The sequence below is a fragment of the Xenopus laevis genome, chromosome 4S, assembly GCF_017654675.1.
Source record: "Xenopus laevis strain J_2021 chromosome 4S, Xenopus_laevis_v10.1, whole genome shotgun sequence".
In the NCBI taxonomy this organism is placed as follows: domain Eukaryota; kingdom Metazoa; phylum Chordata; class Amphibia; order Anura; family Pipidae; genus Xenopus; species Xenopus laevis.
The window spans coordinates 119424023-119441492 of record NC_054378.1 but is presented as its reverse complement, the minus strand read 5'-3'; positions in this window follow the sequence as shown (position 1 = coordinate 119441492).

Below are 17470 nucleotides of genomic sequence, written 5' to 3'. Positions count from 1 at the left end.
TACTTTTGTAACAATTTAAAATAAGCAAAGAAGCAATTGCAACAATTTAAGAGCAGGTCTCTTGGAGAAACTGTGACTTGCAGCTTAAAGGGCAAATCACATTTATTAGCAAAACTGTAATAACACATAAAAACCACAGAAACATATTCAAACTTTCAATACCTGAAATAAAATTTTGAGCCGATCTTTGCGTGATATACCCACCTTCAGTTAAACGATATCAGGCCCATCCGATTGTTCTGACATAGGCCCCAATGTAGTCTTCACTTTGATGAGATTTTTAAGTCTGTCTGATCATTACCGGACTGCTTTTCACCCAGATTTCAATTGGCCGTTTGGTGGTCCCTATAGACAAGCAGATATGCTGACTTGGACTGAATTAGCCAAATCTGCCCTGGAATAGCCACCTCAACATATACCCTAATTATCACCTTCTTTTCGTTATGTAATTCAAACCACATCTTGGTTTCCAGGATCAGAAATCCTGGCAACACAACAGCAGTAAAACCAGAGAACATACAAACAAAAGCCGCCAATACTAGTGATGTGTGGGCCAACCCAATAACCAAGGTTTCGGGTTGACCTCGCTTTGCTCCTCGCGGGCGGGTGCGAGTTGAGCTCTTCTCCTGCTCTCCCCGGCCGGCACCCTAGCCGGGTTCCGGTTTTATAGTCTCGCGTCTGCTCGCCCGCCCCTTTTGTGATGTCATGGGCGGGTCTATAAAAGGACCCCGGAAGCACGGGCTGGAGCAGGGCGGGTTGGGGTCGGTGCGGATCCGGAAAACCCTGACCCGCACATCACTAACCAATACAACCAATTGCTTAGAATATCACTGTTTTTATATTATAGTACAAGCTAAAATGGACATGGTTTTATGAACAAGTGTTTCCAATGCACTATACAGGTATGGGACCTGTTATCCAAAATGCTCTGGACCTGGGGGTTTCCGGATAATGGATCTTTCCATAATTTGGATCTTCATACCTTAAGTCTACTAGAAAATCATGTAAATATTAAATAAACCCAATAGACTGTTTTGCTTTCAATTAGGGATGCACGGAATCCAGGATTCGGCTTTTTTTTAGCAGGATTCAGCTGAATCCTTGTGCCTGGCTGATCCGAGTCCTTATTTGCATGTGTAAATTAGGGACGGGGAGGGAAATCACATGACCTTTTATCACAAAACAAGGAAGTGAAAAAATGTTCACACTTTTTCCTTTCCCTCCCCTAATTTGCATATGCAAATTAGGATTTGGTTCGAGATTCGGCCAAATCTTTCACAAAAGATTCGGCCAAATCCCAAATAGTGGATTCGGTGCATCCCTACTTCCAATAAGGATTAATTATATTTTAGTTTGGATCAAGTACAAGGTACTGTTTTATTATTATTATAGAGGAAAAGGAAATCATTTTTAAAAATGTGTATTATTTGGATAAGATGGAGTCTATGGGAGACTGCCTTTCTGTAATTTGGAGCTTTCTGGATAACGGGTTTCCAGATAACGGATCCAATACTTGTACAGAGTTAAACATAACAGGTGCATTTGCAAAGAATATTCCCTAAAATCCTTACTAGCAGCAATTTAACTCCCTGTTGGCTGCTTTCCCAGGCTTGGGAAAGAAATGGGATTTTTTTTTTTAACATTGGGCTCATTAAACTGGAACTATAAACCACTTAAAAAATGTCTCCCTCAGAGAAATGCGCACTAATTGCTTTATGTCTCCCAGGGAGATGGCAGATGTGCGGTTATACGTGCGAGAGATTCTCAACGCATCTCGCGTTAACTATTTCAGATCCAGTTATTTGGCATGTCGCTGGTTGATGTGCGGTGATCCAGGCTGGCTTGCGACTGTTGCTCCATTGGTTAAACTGAATCCCTGGTTGCTTGACTATAATGTTCTTTTTTTAATCTCTAGTTGATTACTGCATTCCATAAAAGTGTTAATAAAATCTCTATGTAAATAATGAACGTGTCGGCCCCTGTGCTCTGAATATGCAACATACAGAAAGTGACAGGTTTTTTTTAATTTAAAAGGGCAATGGGCAATGACGATCTATGAGCCAAATATAAAAAGGGTTGATTTGAAAATGTGTTCTTTTAGTTTAAAAAACAAATATCAGTATTTGATGTATCTGTGTATTGAGACATTCTAACAGGTGATTTTTTGTTTTGTTCTTATACAGGTATGGGATCCGTTATCCAGAAAGTTCCGAATTACAGAAAGGCCGTCTCCCATAGACTCCATTTTAGCCAAATAATGGAAATTTAAAAAAATTTCCTTTTTCTCTGTAATAATGAAAGGGTACCTTGTACTTGATCCCAACTAAGATATAATTAATCCTTATTGGAAGTAGAACCAGCCTATTGGGTTTATTTAATGTTTACAAGATTAGACTTAAGGTATAAAGATTCAAATTAAGGAACGATCCGTTATCTATAAAACCCCAGGTCCCGAGCATTCTGGATAACAGGTCCCATACCTGTACTTACAACCTCCACCATCATAACCTTGGGTAAGATAAACAACAGTCCCTGCCTGTCTGTCAGGCATTATTGCAGGTTCTTTCAAGACAGAGAAGCAGAAAATAAAACATTGACTCCTGTGGATTTCATTCACCAAACAGGGAAACAGCAGTCAGCTCAGGTCTGAGCACTTTTCTGGCTAAATTCACACCTGTGCTAACAAAAGTGTTTCCCCTTAAATAGACTGGAACTATGGGAATTGATCATAGACTTTCTGCCAGCTAAATATGCAGGGCTGAAAAGCACCCTGTGTAGCGTTTACCTAAAGAAAAGTTAATTATACAGGCAGGACCTCCCATCAGGGGAGGGAATGGGGGATTCAGTGAAATTTCAATCTGAAGAGGGGTCCAGCTGCATAGTGAAGTTACAGTGAAATTTATGTATATTCTGTAAAAACTTTACATAGAAGCTTATATAATTCACGTGTCAAGCAATGATAATGCAGAGAAGCATGACAGAGGGAAACGCCACTGACCCCCAATAAATTAAATTAAAACCTGAAAGGATCTGTTACAGCAACAAAAAAAAAATTGTTTTAGAGGAATGAAAATATAATGTACTGTTGTGCTGCACTGGAATAACTGGTGTATTTGCTTCAGAAACACAACACAACTGCTGTGTAACCATGGGGGCAGCCATTCAAATCTGAAAAAGGAGAAGAGGCACAGGATACACAGCAGATAACAGATATGCTCTGTAGTATACAATGGGATTCTTCAGAACTTATCTGTTATCTACTGTGTATCCTGTGCTTGAATGGCTGCCCCCATGGCTACACAGCAGCTTGTTTATATAAACTATAGTAGTACTTATCTGTTATCTACTGTGTATCCTGTGCTTGAATGGCTGCCCCCATGGCTAAACAGCAGCTTGTTTATATAAACTATAGTAGTACTTATCTGTTATCTACTGTGTATCCTGTGCTTGAATGGCTGTCCCCATGGCTACACAGCAGCTTGTTTATATAGTGAATAAAGTACCCCCTCTTGTAAAATATAAGGATATTATTAGTTACCGAGGAGTTACATGACCATATAATTGTTTTTATACAGGTCATGGAACTCCGAGGTAACTTCTAATATCCTCATATTTTACAACTGGGAGTACTTTATTTATTATAATACACAAATTTTAGTAAGTCATGTGACAGAAATGACATCACTACTCACCGTTTATAACTGATGACATCACTACTCACCGTTTATAAGGATATAATTTACAGGATATTCATGGCTTTTGTGTATTATATAAACTATATTGCAGGGCAACAGTACATTATATTGTCATTCCTTTAAAACACTCATTTTTGGTGTTACTCTTCCTTTAACGCACATTCAAGACGTTGCAGCGTTTCGTAACTATATACTTCATCAGAGACCTGACGTCAGACCATGAGCTAACATTTCATTTTAAACTGATGTAACTAATAAAGGCTGATCTTTTAACCGAACACGAACTTGAGCGATCATTTGACTCTGGAGTGCGCTGCAACGTCTTGGATGTGCATTGTGAAAACGTCTCCCTTAGCGACAGACTCGGGGCGGCAGCACCCAGGTCACCGCATGGAGAGGGTTAGCCGATTCTTGTATATATCTATGTGTGAGTATAACCGTTGGGAATAACGTGCTGAAGATTGTGTCATAAGAGCAGGGTTTGGGGCAGGTGCACCCCTGAGCCAATTGTTACCAACGGTGAGCGGCTATCAACCGCTATTAAGCTTTATATTAAAGCGGTTGTAGCCCGTGAGTAACATGTTGCTCTCCAACCCCTTGGATGTTGCTCTCAGGGTCCTCAAAGCAGCTGCTTATTTTTGAATTCCAGGCTTGAAAGCAAGCTTTAATTGCATAAAAACTAAGTATAGTGCCAAACAGAGCCTCCTATAGGCTGCCAGTCCACATAGGGGCTACCAAATAGCCAATCACAGTCCATATTTGGCACCCAATGGAGTTTTTCATGCTTGTGTTGCTCCCCAACTCTTTTTACATTTGAATGTGGCTCACAGGTAAAAAAGATTGGGGACCCCTTATACACTGACCCCCCCCCCCCAATAAACTGACTTATTAGCACATGAATTAAATATTTTATTTATTTATATGAATGACAATATCAGCTGTTTATATTGGGATCTTATTACTGAATTATATGAGCGGTCTCCTCATTCAGCAGTAGAATGACCAGTTTTTGGGCCCCATCATTGGGACTCCTAAATGAAAAATTTTCCATGACCATATACTATAGTCCCTTGGATCTCCCTATAGTTCCTGGTCCCCCCAGCTGTTGCAGGGTCTGTTACACCCCCTGCTTTTCAGTGAAACTTTTGGTGGGGTTGTGGTTGAAAAGAATATATCCAAAAAGTTTGATCTTTTGTCTTAGCAAAACATACCTACCTACCTAATACTTAGAATCGAATTCAATCGAATGCGCTATTCCTTCGATTTGTACGATTCTAATTCGGCCAAATACGGACCTATTCAACCAAAAAATACTTGGACTTAATTTTGATTGGTCTTTTTGAATTCGAATTTCAAAGTTTTTTCAATTCGAAATTCGACCCTTGATTAATATGCCCCCAAGTGTAATAAAAGTGGTGCAGGTATGGGATCTGTTATCCGAAAACCCAATATCCAGAAAGCCTTCTCCGATAGACACCATTTTATTCAAATAATCCAATTTTTTAAATATTATTTCCTTTTTCTCTGTAATAATAAAACAGTGCCTTGTTCTTGATCCCAACTAAGATATAATTAATTCTTATTGGAAGCAAAACCAGCCTATTGGGTTTATTTAATGTTTATATGATTTTCTGGTAGAATTAAGATATGAAGACCCATATTACAGAAAGATCTGTTATTTTGAATAACCCAGGTCTCGAGCATTCTAGATAATAGGTCCCATACCTGTAATCATTTCAAAATTGGAAAAAATGCAGGATCATTACAAGCTGTATTTATTAGGCTATTTAAATACTATTCATTTTATTTTGCATTGAAAAAATAAGGTACATGTGTATTTAAAAATGTTCATATTTAATTTGAGGAAGGTGGGGTTTTTCATAGGTAGAAGACTAGATCATCACTGGTCTAGGGGCAAACAATAAGAACTTCCTGATTTCTCCTAATGCATTGGTGACCATGGGGCAAATTTACTAAAGGGCAAAGTGACTAACGCTGGCAAAGATTCGCCAGCATGACGTCTTTTCAGTACTTCGCCAATATACAAACGGGTGCAGGCGGAACTTTACTAGCGAAAGAGACTGACGCGGTCGCTCATTCGCACTCAATCGCCAGAAGAAGTTGCGCTCCGGCGAAGGGATGCAACTGCACAAATTCTCTAAGATGCGGATTTTACTGAAAGTTACCTCTTGCGCCAGACTTGCCTTCACCACCTCAGACCAGGCGAAGTGCAGAGTAGATAGGACTTCCTAAAAATTAGTTGAATTAGTCCCAAAAAACGCTGGCGTCTTTTCCTTTTTTCAGGGTGATAGATTGCAACGTAAATTTTTTTTGGGGTAACCGGCTTCCCCCCTACATTTCCTAACATATGGCACATAAACTATACACAGGGCTCATGTGTAGGACATTATAACAATTTTATTTTATTAAGGTTCCCAGGCTTGTGTAGTGTAATGTATTTGCTGCAACATATATGTCCATTGTACTTTAACTTCCCGCCGTATGCAAATTAGGCAACGCTAGCGCATCTTCGCTCTGCTTGCTGAATTAACGCTAACGCAACTTCGCCAACGTTCGGCGCCCTGGACGCAACTTTGCATGTTAGTGAATTAGCGTCTGAGCGAATTTTCGCCTGGAGAAGTGATGAGCTGCCTGCATAGCTGTCGCTGGCGAATTTTCGCCGCTTAATAAATTTGCCCCTATATCGGGTAAAAATAACAGTAGCGAGGGCTTGCATGTCTCCTGCCATATACTCATTCAGGTCTGATCCTGATCCTGAGTTTGAGTTTATTTTAGGAATGTAGCCAGACCATCATTTCAGGATTCAGCCAGGCCCAGATTGACAATCTGTAAATAGTGCAAATGCCAGAGAGGCTGCTGTAAAATGCCAAGATAATCATATGCATATTTAAATGTGAGCTACAATAAAAACATGATCTGGGTAAAGCAGTAGTCCAGCAATTTAAAGTCACATGATATAACGAATTTAGACTTGGCTCAGTTACACAGAAATCCAAATCCTGCAAAATCGTCTGAATCCTGCCGCTTCCCTGGTAATGAGAAGATGTCAATGGAATTTTCTCTACTGTCCAAGCTCCATCGTATGGCATTTCTTGATGACTGAAAGCAAGGTGTGCTTCAGTAGGAGCTGTCCTACCGCTTGCTTTGTGTGAAGCTATCTCCATACATGGTGATTTCTTAACTGCTATTGTATGTAAAGGTACAGTGGAAAAAAGTTGGCCCACCAGAGGGTTAAATAAGTGTTAAATGCTTCTCAGACTGGATTTATCCACATATCGACAAGAACACGTTAGTCGCGTTAACACAAAAAGCCGCCTACACAATAAATACAGTTTGCTGTGTGCCAGGCAAGTTAGAGAATGTTAACATACAGTATAATATATAGCAGGGGCAGTGCCGGGCCAAGTCAGTCGGGCGCCCAAGGCAACCCGACCGACTACATTGCCCCCTTCTGAAGTGCGCGCACGCACAGGCGTGTGCACGGGCAATCAAGCGCACAAGCCGATCGTGCGCACAAGCAGGCGCAGAAGAGTGCGCGTATAGGAAGGATGCGCACCTAGGAAGACATTGATTGCTGCTACAGATGGGGAAAGAAGCGGCCGAACTAGGGGCAAGGCGCAGAAGAGGTACGGTGCCTGGCACCCCTCCACATTTGCGCCCTAGGCACGTGCCTCTTCTGCCTACCCCTAGTTCCGGCCCTGAGCAGGGGTGTCCAACCCACGACCCGAGGGCGCATGCAGCCCAGGATGGATATGAATGCGGCCCAGCTTGAACTTCCGCCAATCCAGAAAACATCATGTTGCAATGTCACGCATAGAGAGCGTATTTACGTGGTCGCTAATTGTGGGTATGTGTGGTTTCAATTTTACATGGGGTGTGCGGTGTGTGGATTCCTAGAGCAGAAAAAGCGGTTAACAAGTGAGCGTTCGGTTACTTACAAAGGCAGGTAAGCATTCTTCAGCTGTGTCGCCGCTATGCTAGGGATATATTCAGCGCCTACATTTGTGAGCAACTTTTTTCAAGAATGAACACACAAGGGCAGATTTATCTAGGGTCAAAGTTAAAAAATTAGAATTTCGAGATATTTTTGTGTACTTCGACTATCGAATAGGCCAAAATTTGATTCTAATTTGAAAAAAATTGGGCTACTTGAATATCGATGTACTGTCTCTTTAAAACTCTGACTTCGACTATTCGCCATCTTAAACCGAATTGCTGTTTTAGCCTATGGGAGTCTTCCTAGAACCTATTTGGAGTAATTTGGTGGACTGGAAAAAAAATAAAAAAATTTGGAGAAAATACTTTGATTCAAATTCGATCATATGCGATTAAACTTAGATTCGAACGATTCAAATACAGCTTATTCACCCGAAGTTAAAAAGTTCAATTTTTTTAAATAAATTTCGCTTGGTTCAAAAAACTCCCATTAATTCAAATTCGACCCTTGATAAAGCTGGCCCTAAGACTAATTTGAACAAAAATGACTTGATGAGCACGTTGAGAATTCACAGAGAATTGCAACTACTTCCATTGAACCAGATATTGATACATTAGTTTCTCAAACACAATGTCAAAAATCTCACTAGGTTTATGATTGCGTCTTTTCTTTTACTATTACAATAAAATAAATCAAAAGTTAGCGTTAGTGTTTGTGTGTATTTCGAGTGTGGCCCCAGAACATTTTTCTTCTTCCAATGTTGCCCAGGGAAGCCAAAAGTTTGGACACCCCTGATATACAGTGGCGGAACTACCGGGGGAGCAGGGCCCCCCGGCAGCCCGCACGCGACTCAAAATGTGGGCCGTACGGAGGGGGGTGGGGCCCGGCTGCGCGTCACGCACCAGGGCCCGCCCCCTCTAGGAACGCTTCTGCTGATATATAGAAAAGCTGCAGTACTGGAGAGTGCTGCTGAGGCTGAACAAAGACCTGGCACATTCATATTCCCCTTCTTACATCTGGTTCATATTTCGAAGTGAAACTTTTGGAACTGCTGGAAGTTTCTCAGTTGAGAGTAATTACTCGTGAAAACATACGAAACGCACGATTCACTCCTCTCCCTGCCAGATGGACCTTAAAATCCCCTGTACTACTTCTCTAATGGTTAGAGAGTAATGCTAACAAGATGCTGGATATAATCACTGCATATCCTATAGGGCCTCATTTAGCATATATATATATATATATATATATTTGGGATTCGTCGAATACGTTTTTTTTTGGCCAGGATTCAGTCGAATACTCGTGTCTGGTCGAAACAAATCCTTAAAATCATGTGACTTTTTGTAACAAAATAAGTAAATTAGGGTTCGGATTTGGTTCGGTATATCCAAAATAGTGGATTTGGTGCATCCCGTGTGTGTGTGTTAGGGATGTACCAAATCCAGGATTCGGCCTTTTTCAGCAGGATTCAGTCGAATACTCGTGTCTGGTCGAAACAAATCCTTAAAATCATGTGACTTTTTGTCACAAAACAAGGAAGTAAACAATGTTTCCCCACCCTCATATGCAAATTAGGGTTCGGAATCGGTTCGTTATATCCAAAATACTGGATTCGGTGCATCCCTAATGTGTGTGTGTGTATATATCTATCTATCTATCTATCTATCTATCTATATATATATATATATATTTATTAGGGATGCACCAAATCCAGGATTCGGACGAATCCTTCTGCCCTGTCGAACTGAATTTAAATTTACATATGCAAATTAGGGGTGCGGAGGGAAAATGCGTGACTTTTTGTCACAAAACAAGGAAGTAAAAATGTTTTCCCCTTTCCACCCCTAATTTGCATATTGTTTCAGTATTCGGCTGAATCTTTCCCAAAGGATTTGGTGAATCGGCAGAATCCAAAATAGTGGATTCGGTGTATCCCTGATATATATATATATATATATATATATATATATATATATACATACATATATACTTTCTAATATATATATAAAACAGAATTCTTTCTATGAATTCTGGTAGCTGTATCCAACAGGGCAGTGATGTCAGTGTAACAGTGTCTTTTTAAAAACATTAATGTATAATCATTTAACTCAGGTATAGCCAGTCTTCTGGGAATTGTAGTTGAACATCTTCAGGGTTGCAGGTTGTTCACCTGGCTCAGCCCGTGTTTTGATTTCCCTGGAGAAATTACTTCCCCTGTTCTCTGTTTCTTCTAAAATGAAGCGCTGGCTGTTCAGAGCTGCTGTCGCAGTGGAGCACTTTCTGTGCCTGATCCAATTAAACTTGTATTTAACTCTGGCTAGAAGAAGAGAGCGTGGAGATTCTTTCAAGCAGATTTGTCATGTTCTTGGAAGAAGTCCATCTTCTGTTTTGCAGTGATCCTCTCCAGGCAATCACGTGCAATACCAAGTGTGTGTGGATGATTTCTTGGACAGACATAATATCAAAGGCTATTGAATCATCCCTCCCAATTGTCCCGTTTTCAGCGGGACAGTCCCGGTTTTGACAGCTCAACCCGCAGTCCCCATGTTTGGAAAGTCACAATTTTCTCTGCATCGAACAGCTAAAAAAAGATACAATGTTTCTAACTTAATTGCCTTTTGGCAGAGAGCCCAGAACAGCTACAGCTGCAGATAAGATACTTTTGTAACAATTTTGAGATAAGCAAATAATAATTGTAACAATTTAGATAACATGTTCAAACTTTCATAACCTGCAAATGTTTAAAAAAAAATATTATTAAAAAATTATTATTAACATGGTAATTAGGGGGTGTGGCCAAAAAATGGGCATGGTAAACATTGCTGCAATATGCGTGCCAATTTTTTTATCCCTCTTTTTATTTCCAAAATGTTGGGAGGTATGCTATTGTGCTATTGTGATACTAAACTATATAGTTAGTATAGATATGGCTATATATAATTTATGTGAAAGTAGGGAGGGGTGTGTGTATGGATGCTGGGTTTCATTTGGAGGGGTTGGACTTGTTGGACTTTGTCTTTTTTTCAACCCGATTTAACTATGTAACTGTAATGAATAAAGTTTACCCTGGTGGTCCAGTGGCTCTCCCTGATGGGCTAGCGTCTGCCCGGGCGTCTGCGTGTCTCCAGCGGGGACCCCCACCGCATGTCTTCATCCAGCGCTTCCAGGTTTATGCGCCAGCGTAATGACGTCATCAAGCAATGGCGCGAAATTCAAATAGTACTTCAGTGTTATAGACCTTGCCCGTTGTTAGGTTCAATTAGTTTGTTCCTGGTGCTATTTCTATGTGAAACCTGCCTGATCTTCTGGTTATTGACTCTTGCTTTGCCTGACTATTCTGAGCTCTGTATCCTGACCCTTGCCTGGCTGTTTATTCTGACCTCTCCAATCCTGATTCCGGCCTGTCTGACTATTCTACGTTCTCCAATCCTAATTCCAGCCTGTCTGACTATTCTGCTTGTGCTGGCCCGGTTTGCCTGCTTCCACGCTGTGTGCTCTTCCATCCAGTATCCTAGGTGAAACAATCGTGCCCCTTTGCTTGTCCAGAACCTTTAGCTTTGCTCCTCTCTTAGTAAGACCTGGCAGCATCAAATTAGCCGAGGGCGCCTCCCGAGGTGAAAGGCGGCTGTTAGTTAGTTACGGCCGAACGTTCGAATTACCCCCGATATAGCCATGTCGTTAGTGGCATATCGGGGAAAAATCCGCTCGCTTGGCAATGTCGCCAAACGAGCGGATCTTTGAGTCTATGGCCAGCTTTAGACTACTGCCGCAGATTTGTCCTGTACTCTGAAGAAGCTGACCTCAGTGAAATGCATCAGGTGTGACATCACTTCCTTTCTCAGCAGTGAGTGAATGCAGGGCCACCATCAGGGGGGCACAGGGGGTACTGCTGTAGGGGGTCTGAAGGGGGGCCCGGCTGTGCCGCACTTAGCCGGACCCCCCTTGATAGCACCAAAGCTGTGCCACCTCTCCTGAAGTCAGGAAAACAGCCGAAGTTAAAGTCCTGAAGCAGTGAAAAGACCCAAAATCACTAAAGGAGGCGAAGTCTGAAGTTTTTTTTAACTTATAGGATAGCCCTGGTCACCAATTCTTTTTTTTAAATTGTAGGGGGGCCTGACCATCAATTTTCAAATATATACTTTTATGGAGGGCCCTGGCTCGACAGTTTTTTTAACTTATAACCGGGCCCTGACCATCAATAGCTTTTTATAACTTGTGTGTGGGGGGCGGGGTTACCTTTTTTAGCGCTGATGTCTGTGTGGTCTTTTAACTGTGGTGTGGAGTGGGCGGGATCTGGGGTGGGGCTTGCGGTCTGGGTTGGGCGGGGCCCAGAGGGGGCCCCAAAAATGTTTTTGTACGGAGCCCCATGATTTCTAATGGCGGCCCTGAGTGGATGTACAGGTGGAACACATGGGAGAGGGAGACGCCGGCAGAACCCATCTCTTTGTATTGCAAAGGTTCACCTCCATGATCTACACTGTAAGACTGGATTGTTTGATATGCACTCAGAAGTGTGATTTATGTAAGTGAAATTTAAAACCTTTTAAAAAATAAAGGCAAATTACACTATGGGCGCTGTCCCTGCTTTTTAATGTCTTCACAGAAAAAGGAATACCCTGGAGTTGATATTGATATGCTGTTTTGAAATCAGGATTCTTGTAAATTGCCAATCCCACCAGAGAGTGGAGAAGCCACTTGCTGACTTTTACTGATTGAAGAAAACACCATTGCACCTTATTTCAATTAATTTTACCTATTGAAGCAAGCACTATAAGCAGCCTGTTTGACTTGATTTATTATTTTATTTTGGAGATAGTTAAATAGTAACATAGTAAGTTAGGTTGAAAAAAAGACTAGGGATGCACCGAATCCAGGATTCAGTTCGGGATTCGGCCTTTTTAAGCAGGATTCAGATTCGACCGAATCCTTGTGCCTAGCCGAACCGAATCCAAATCCTAATTTGCATATGTAAATTAGGGGCAGGTAGGGAAATCACGTGACTTTTGGTCACAAAAGAAGATTTTTTCCACGTTTTCCTTTCCTGACCCTAATTTGCATATGCAAATTAGGATTCGGATTCGGTTCAGTATTCAGCCGAATCTTTCACCAAGGATTCAGCCAAATCCCAAATAGTGGATTCGGTGCATCCTTAAAAAAGACACACGTCCATCAAGTTCAACCTTTTGACTTTTTTTTTTTTTAACCTGCCTAACTGGCAGTTGATCCAGAGGAAGGCAAAAAAAAACCCATCTGAAGCCTCTCCAATTTGCCTCAGTGGGGGAAAAAATTCCTTCCTGACTCCAAAATGGCAATGGGACCAGTCCCTGGATCAACTTGTACTATGATCTATCTCCCATAACCCTGTATTCCCTTACTTGCTAAACACCATCCAACCCCTTCTTATACCTATCTAATGTATCAGCCTGTACCACTGATTCAGGGAGACAATTCCACATCTTCACAGCTCTCAATGTAACAAACCCCTTCCCAATATTTAGGCGGAACCTCTTTTCTTCTAATCGGAATGGGTGACCTCTTGTCAGCTGGAAAGACCTACTGGTAAATAAAGCATTAGAGAGATTATTATATGATCCCCTTATATATTTATATAGTTATCATATCACCCCTTAAGTGCCTCCTCTCCAGTGTAAACATCCCCAATTTGGCCAGTCTTTCCTCATAGCTAAGATTTTCAATACCTTTTACCAGCTTAGTTGCCCTTCTCTGTACCCTCTCTAATACAATAATGTCCTGTTTGACAGATGGAGACCAAAACTGTACGGCATATTATAGCACTTTGTAGAAATCATTATAGCAGTTTAGAACAGACGCAAAAAATCTGTGCATAGACTTTCTATGGTTCAAGACACACACAGATTAGTTTTGTAACACTTTGGTGACTGCACTGAATATTATTATTAGTATATTGCACTAGGTTCTGTTATTTGTTTTTTCCGATAGCCTGTGGTGTTTCTTGTATTTTGAAGCTGGAGATACCGTTTACATCGGTAGAAGAATCATCTGGTAGGGAAAGTGCAAGCACTCCAAATCAGCAGTGACAAAAGTCAAGGCTTGTATGCGGATATCCACACTGAAAACACTAGTACTGGGTTTAGAGTTACCACCTGGCCGGTATTTTAGCGGCCTGGCTGGTAAAAGTGATGGTTGATCCCAATGGTATTAATAGGGAAAAAAGATAAATATATATAGGAAGGCCGGTATTTTCCAGAAAAGGTGGTAATCCTAACTGGGTTAGAGGCTCCCCAACTAATCAATTGCCTCTATAGCAGGAGATTGGGATGCCAACCTTAATCCTAGGATGAAATATGGGGTAAATTTGGGTCCAAAAGTCTGGAATTAGGAGTTTAAAACTCCTACTATAGCAGAAACCACAAAAAAGGACTGTGCAGAAGTGCAGAAGCAGCCTGAGTAAGTTTACATCAATTCATATTTTTTGGGTTTATATTGCCTTCTAAAAAAACGTCTGAAAAACGATGCCTCGGTGACTACATTGTCATACTGTGAAGCTTGTTGCCCTGGGGCGTGCAAATTGGTGATCATTGTGAAGGCCGATGAGATGAGTGATAGCTGGAGAGAATGCTCGTTCCCTCTGCTGGAGCCAGAGCAGTGTGTCTGTTGTACCTTCATTGTCTTCCTGGAACCAGGTTTTGGGCCAAGTGGGTCCGACCAGATGAAACTCTCAAACCCCAGTATTTGTTATAAGTGCTGCCTTTCATTATGATCTGGTGGCTACTGTGCACTGATGCATCAAACCCCTACATTGTTGCTGCTGATTTTTTTTTTCCAGTTGGTAGAGCACAACATCCATTTCCCATGATGCAAAGAAATGTTTGGAATGTTCTCCTTTTGTTCTGGAAGGCTTCTATTCAGTCTGTATGGAATACATGCGCAAGCTGGGTTTGTCACAATGTTATGGGGGATTGAGATTGTTTTCATCTGGAGAAGCAGGGCAGGGTCACTGGCTGTTCAGGGCTCTAGTCGTTTGTTTGTTTTAGAGCAATTAAGAAAAACATACAAAAAACAACTGCGAAGCAACTTCCATCATTTCAGGAGAATGTGTTCTTTAAAAGAACAGTTCAGTGTAAAAATAAAAACTAGGTAAATAGATAGGCTGTGCAAAATAAAAAATGTTTCTAATATAGTTAGTTAGGTAAAAATGTAATGTATAAAGGCTGGAGTGACTGGATGTCTAACATAATAGCCAGAACACTACTTCCTGCTTTTCAGTCAGTGACTATAAGGGAGGCCACATGGGACATAACTGTTCAGTGAGTTTGTAATTGATCCTCAGCATTCAGCTCAGATTCAAAAACAAATTGTTATGACCCATGTGGCCCCCATCAAGTCACTGATTGGTCACTGCCTGGTAACCAATCAGTGGGAACTAAGAGAACTGCAAACAGGGTGCAAGGTTGGCGATTTTCCAGCCCAATTGGGCTACTAATTTAAAGTCTTGGCGGGTTTTGAAAGTACAAACTAGCCAAAGTACGGATTTGGGCTACTTTTTGGGCGTTTAGCTGGTTTATACTTTGGAAACCAGACAAAGTTTTTTTCTTGCCCTAATGTGCCGAACCAATACATGTTGGGTTATGTAGTTTTTGTTTAATTTGCCAACTGACAAGTTTAATGTGGGCGACCTGTTTTACCAATATTTTTTGAAATTGCATATGTATTAGGGCCTTATGGGGCCCCCTATACCTCCTGGGCCCCCCTCTGTAGTTACTCCCCTGGTAGCAGGCCAATCTATCCCATTTTGCTTCATGGAAAAATTTGCAAAACAGTGAATTTGAAAAAGCCGTATCGTCACATATATTAATTTTTTTTAGACTGCGCATATTGTGCTATTTTTGGGCATACCTCCCAATTGTCCAAAATGTTGAAGTGCCTCTTGGCTAGTTTTGTAGCTGATTTTGGCTGGTTTTGAAACCTAGACTTGTCAACCCTGTCTGAAAAGCAGGAAGTAGTGTTCTGGCTATTATGTTACACACCCAGTCACTCCAGCCTTTATTTTATGATGGACAATCTGCTCAGAGGAGTACTCAGCATGGCAGCTCCCACACTGTCACTAGACTGCCTCTTCAATCTAGGCCATGCCCTTATGTGTTGCTGATCATTGAGAAGATCATAAAAGCAATGGCAGTGAATAAAAATCATAAAAATCTCATTATTCATAAAACTCTATTATTTTCCCATTCTATTGGGCTGTGGCCTTGGGCTGATATTCAGCAACATTGGCAGAAGTGAGGGTCTGGGAATAGGGTTGCCACTTTTGCTGGCATAACAGGTGACATCAGAGGCAAATACATTGAAGTAGGTGGAGTTATGATGCTAGGGTGGGGTCAGTGTTGGACTGGCCCACAGGGATACCAGGAAAACTCCCGGTGGGCCCAGGTGTCAGTGGGCCCTCCTGCTTCAAAACATTTGGACTATTTCATGGCCATTCCCTATTTCTATGAGAACAAAGAGACTAAATAGACTGAATAATAGATTATAGTATGTAAAGAAAAGAGACTAGTAGAATAGAGGTTACGTGAGGAGAGGAATTATAATAGAACTGAGAGTGGGCCCTTGATCTAAGGTCTTTTGGTGGGCCCCTGGTCTAAGATTTTTGGGTGGGCCCATGGTGTCCCAGTCCGACACTGGGTGGGGTTATTGCATCACATAGTCTGCAGTTTATTGGCCCGTGTGTGGGGCCCTCCGACAGGTGTCCCCGATCAATATCTGGCCGAAAGTCGGGCAGGGTAAAAAAAACCTGTCGGATCGCGGCCGCATCTGTTCGTCAATGCGGTCCCGTTATCCAACCTCCTGTATTGCCTCCATTCTGATCCGATCGTTGGGCCTTAGGGCCCACAATCGGATTAGCACCTCAATGTGGTCATATCGGAAAGAGATCTGCTCGCTTCGTGACATCGCCAAACGAGCGGATCTCCCAGTGTATGACCTTTACATGCAATTTGCTGGTTTTCCATCCCGTTTTCTCAATGTTGTAATCCGGACAGAAAGTTTTGATGTCCAGTTCAAAACCACACTGGTGGCAACCCTATCTCTTATCTTATCTATATTCTGCCTGATGAGTAAGCCCAATCCTTTAATTACAGATATGGGATCTATTATACAGAAATCAGTTATCCAGAAAGCTCTGAAAACACAGCAATGCTCATTTAGAAATACAGTTTTTTGTTTTTGACTGATTTGCTCTTTTTTTGTTGTTTCTGTAATAAGACATTAACCTCACTTGATCATTTATTGTCGAGATCAGTGTTCGCTTTTCACAAGGCTGAAAACCGGACAGAAACTGGAGACCCAAACGGGCCTTAGAAAAACCGAACCGTTCGGGTCAAAACCGAACAGATATGGGAAGAGGAACCTGGCAACGGGGCCTGTATGTATATATATATATATATATATATAAAAAAAACATTTCTGCAGCCCAAAAACACTAAGGGGCAGATTTATCAAGGGCCAAAGTCAAAATTTTAAGTAAAAAAATTAAAATTTCGATCTATTTCAAATTTGAAAAAAATGTGACTATTCAAATACCGAAATTTATCATGTCCTGTCTCTTTAAAATGTCATCTTCGACCATTCGCCGTCTAAAATCTGCCGAATTGCTGTTTTAGCCTATGGGGGACGTCCTACAACCTATTTGGAGTCATTTGGTGGACTTTGAAAAATCGAAGACTTTTTGGGCCAAATCCTTCGATTCAAAATTCGATCGAATGCAGTAAAACTTCCATTCGAACGACTCGGTACAGCCTATTCACCCCAAGTTAAAAACGTTGATTTTTTAAATAAA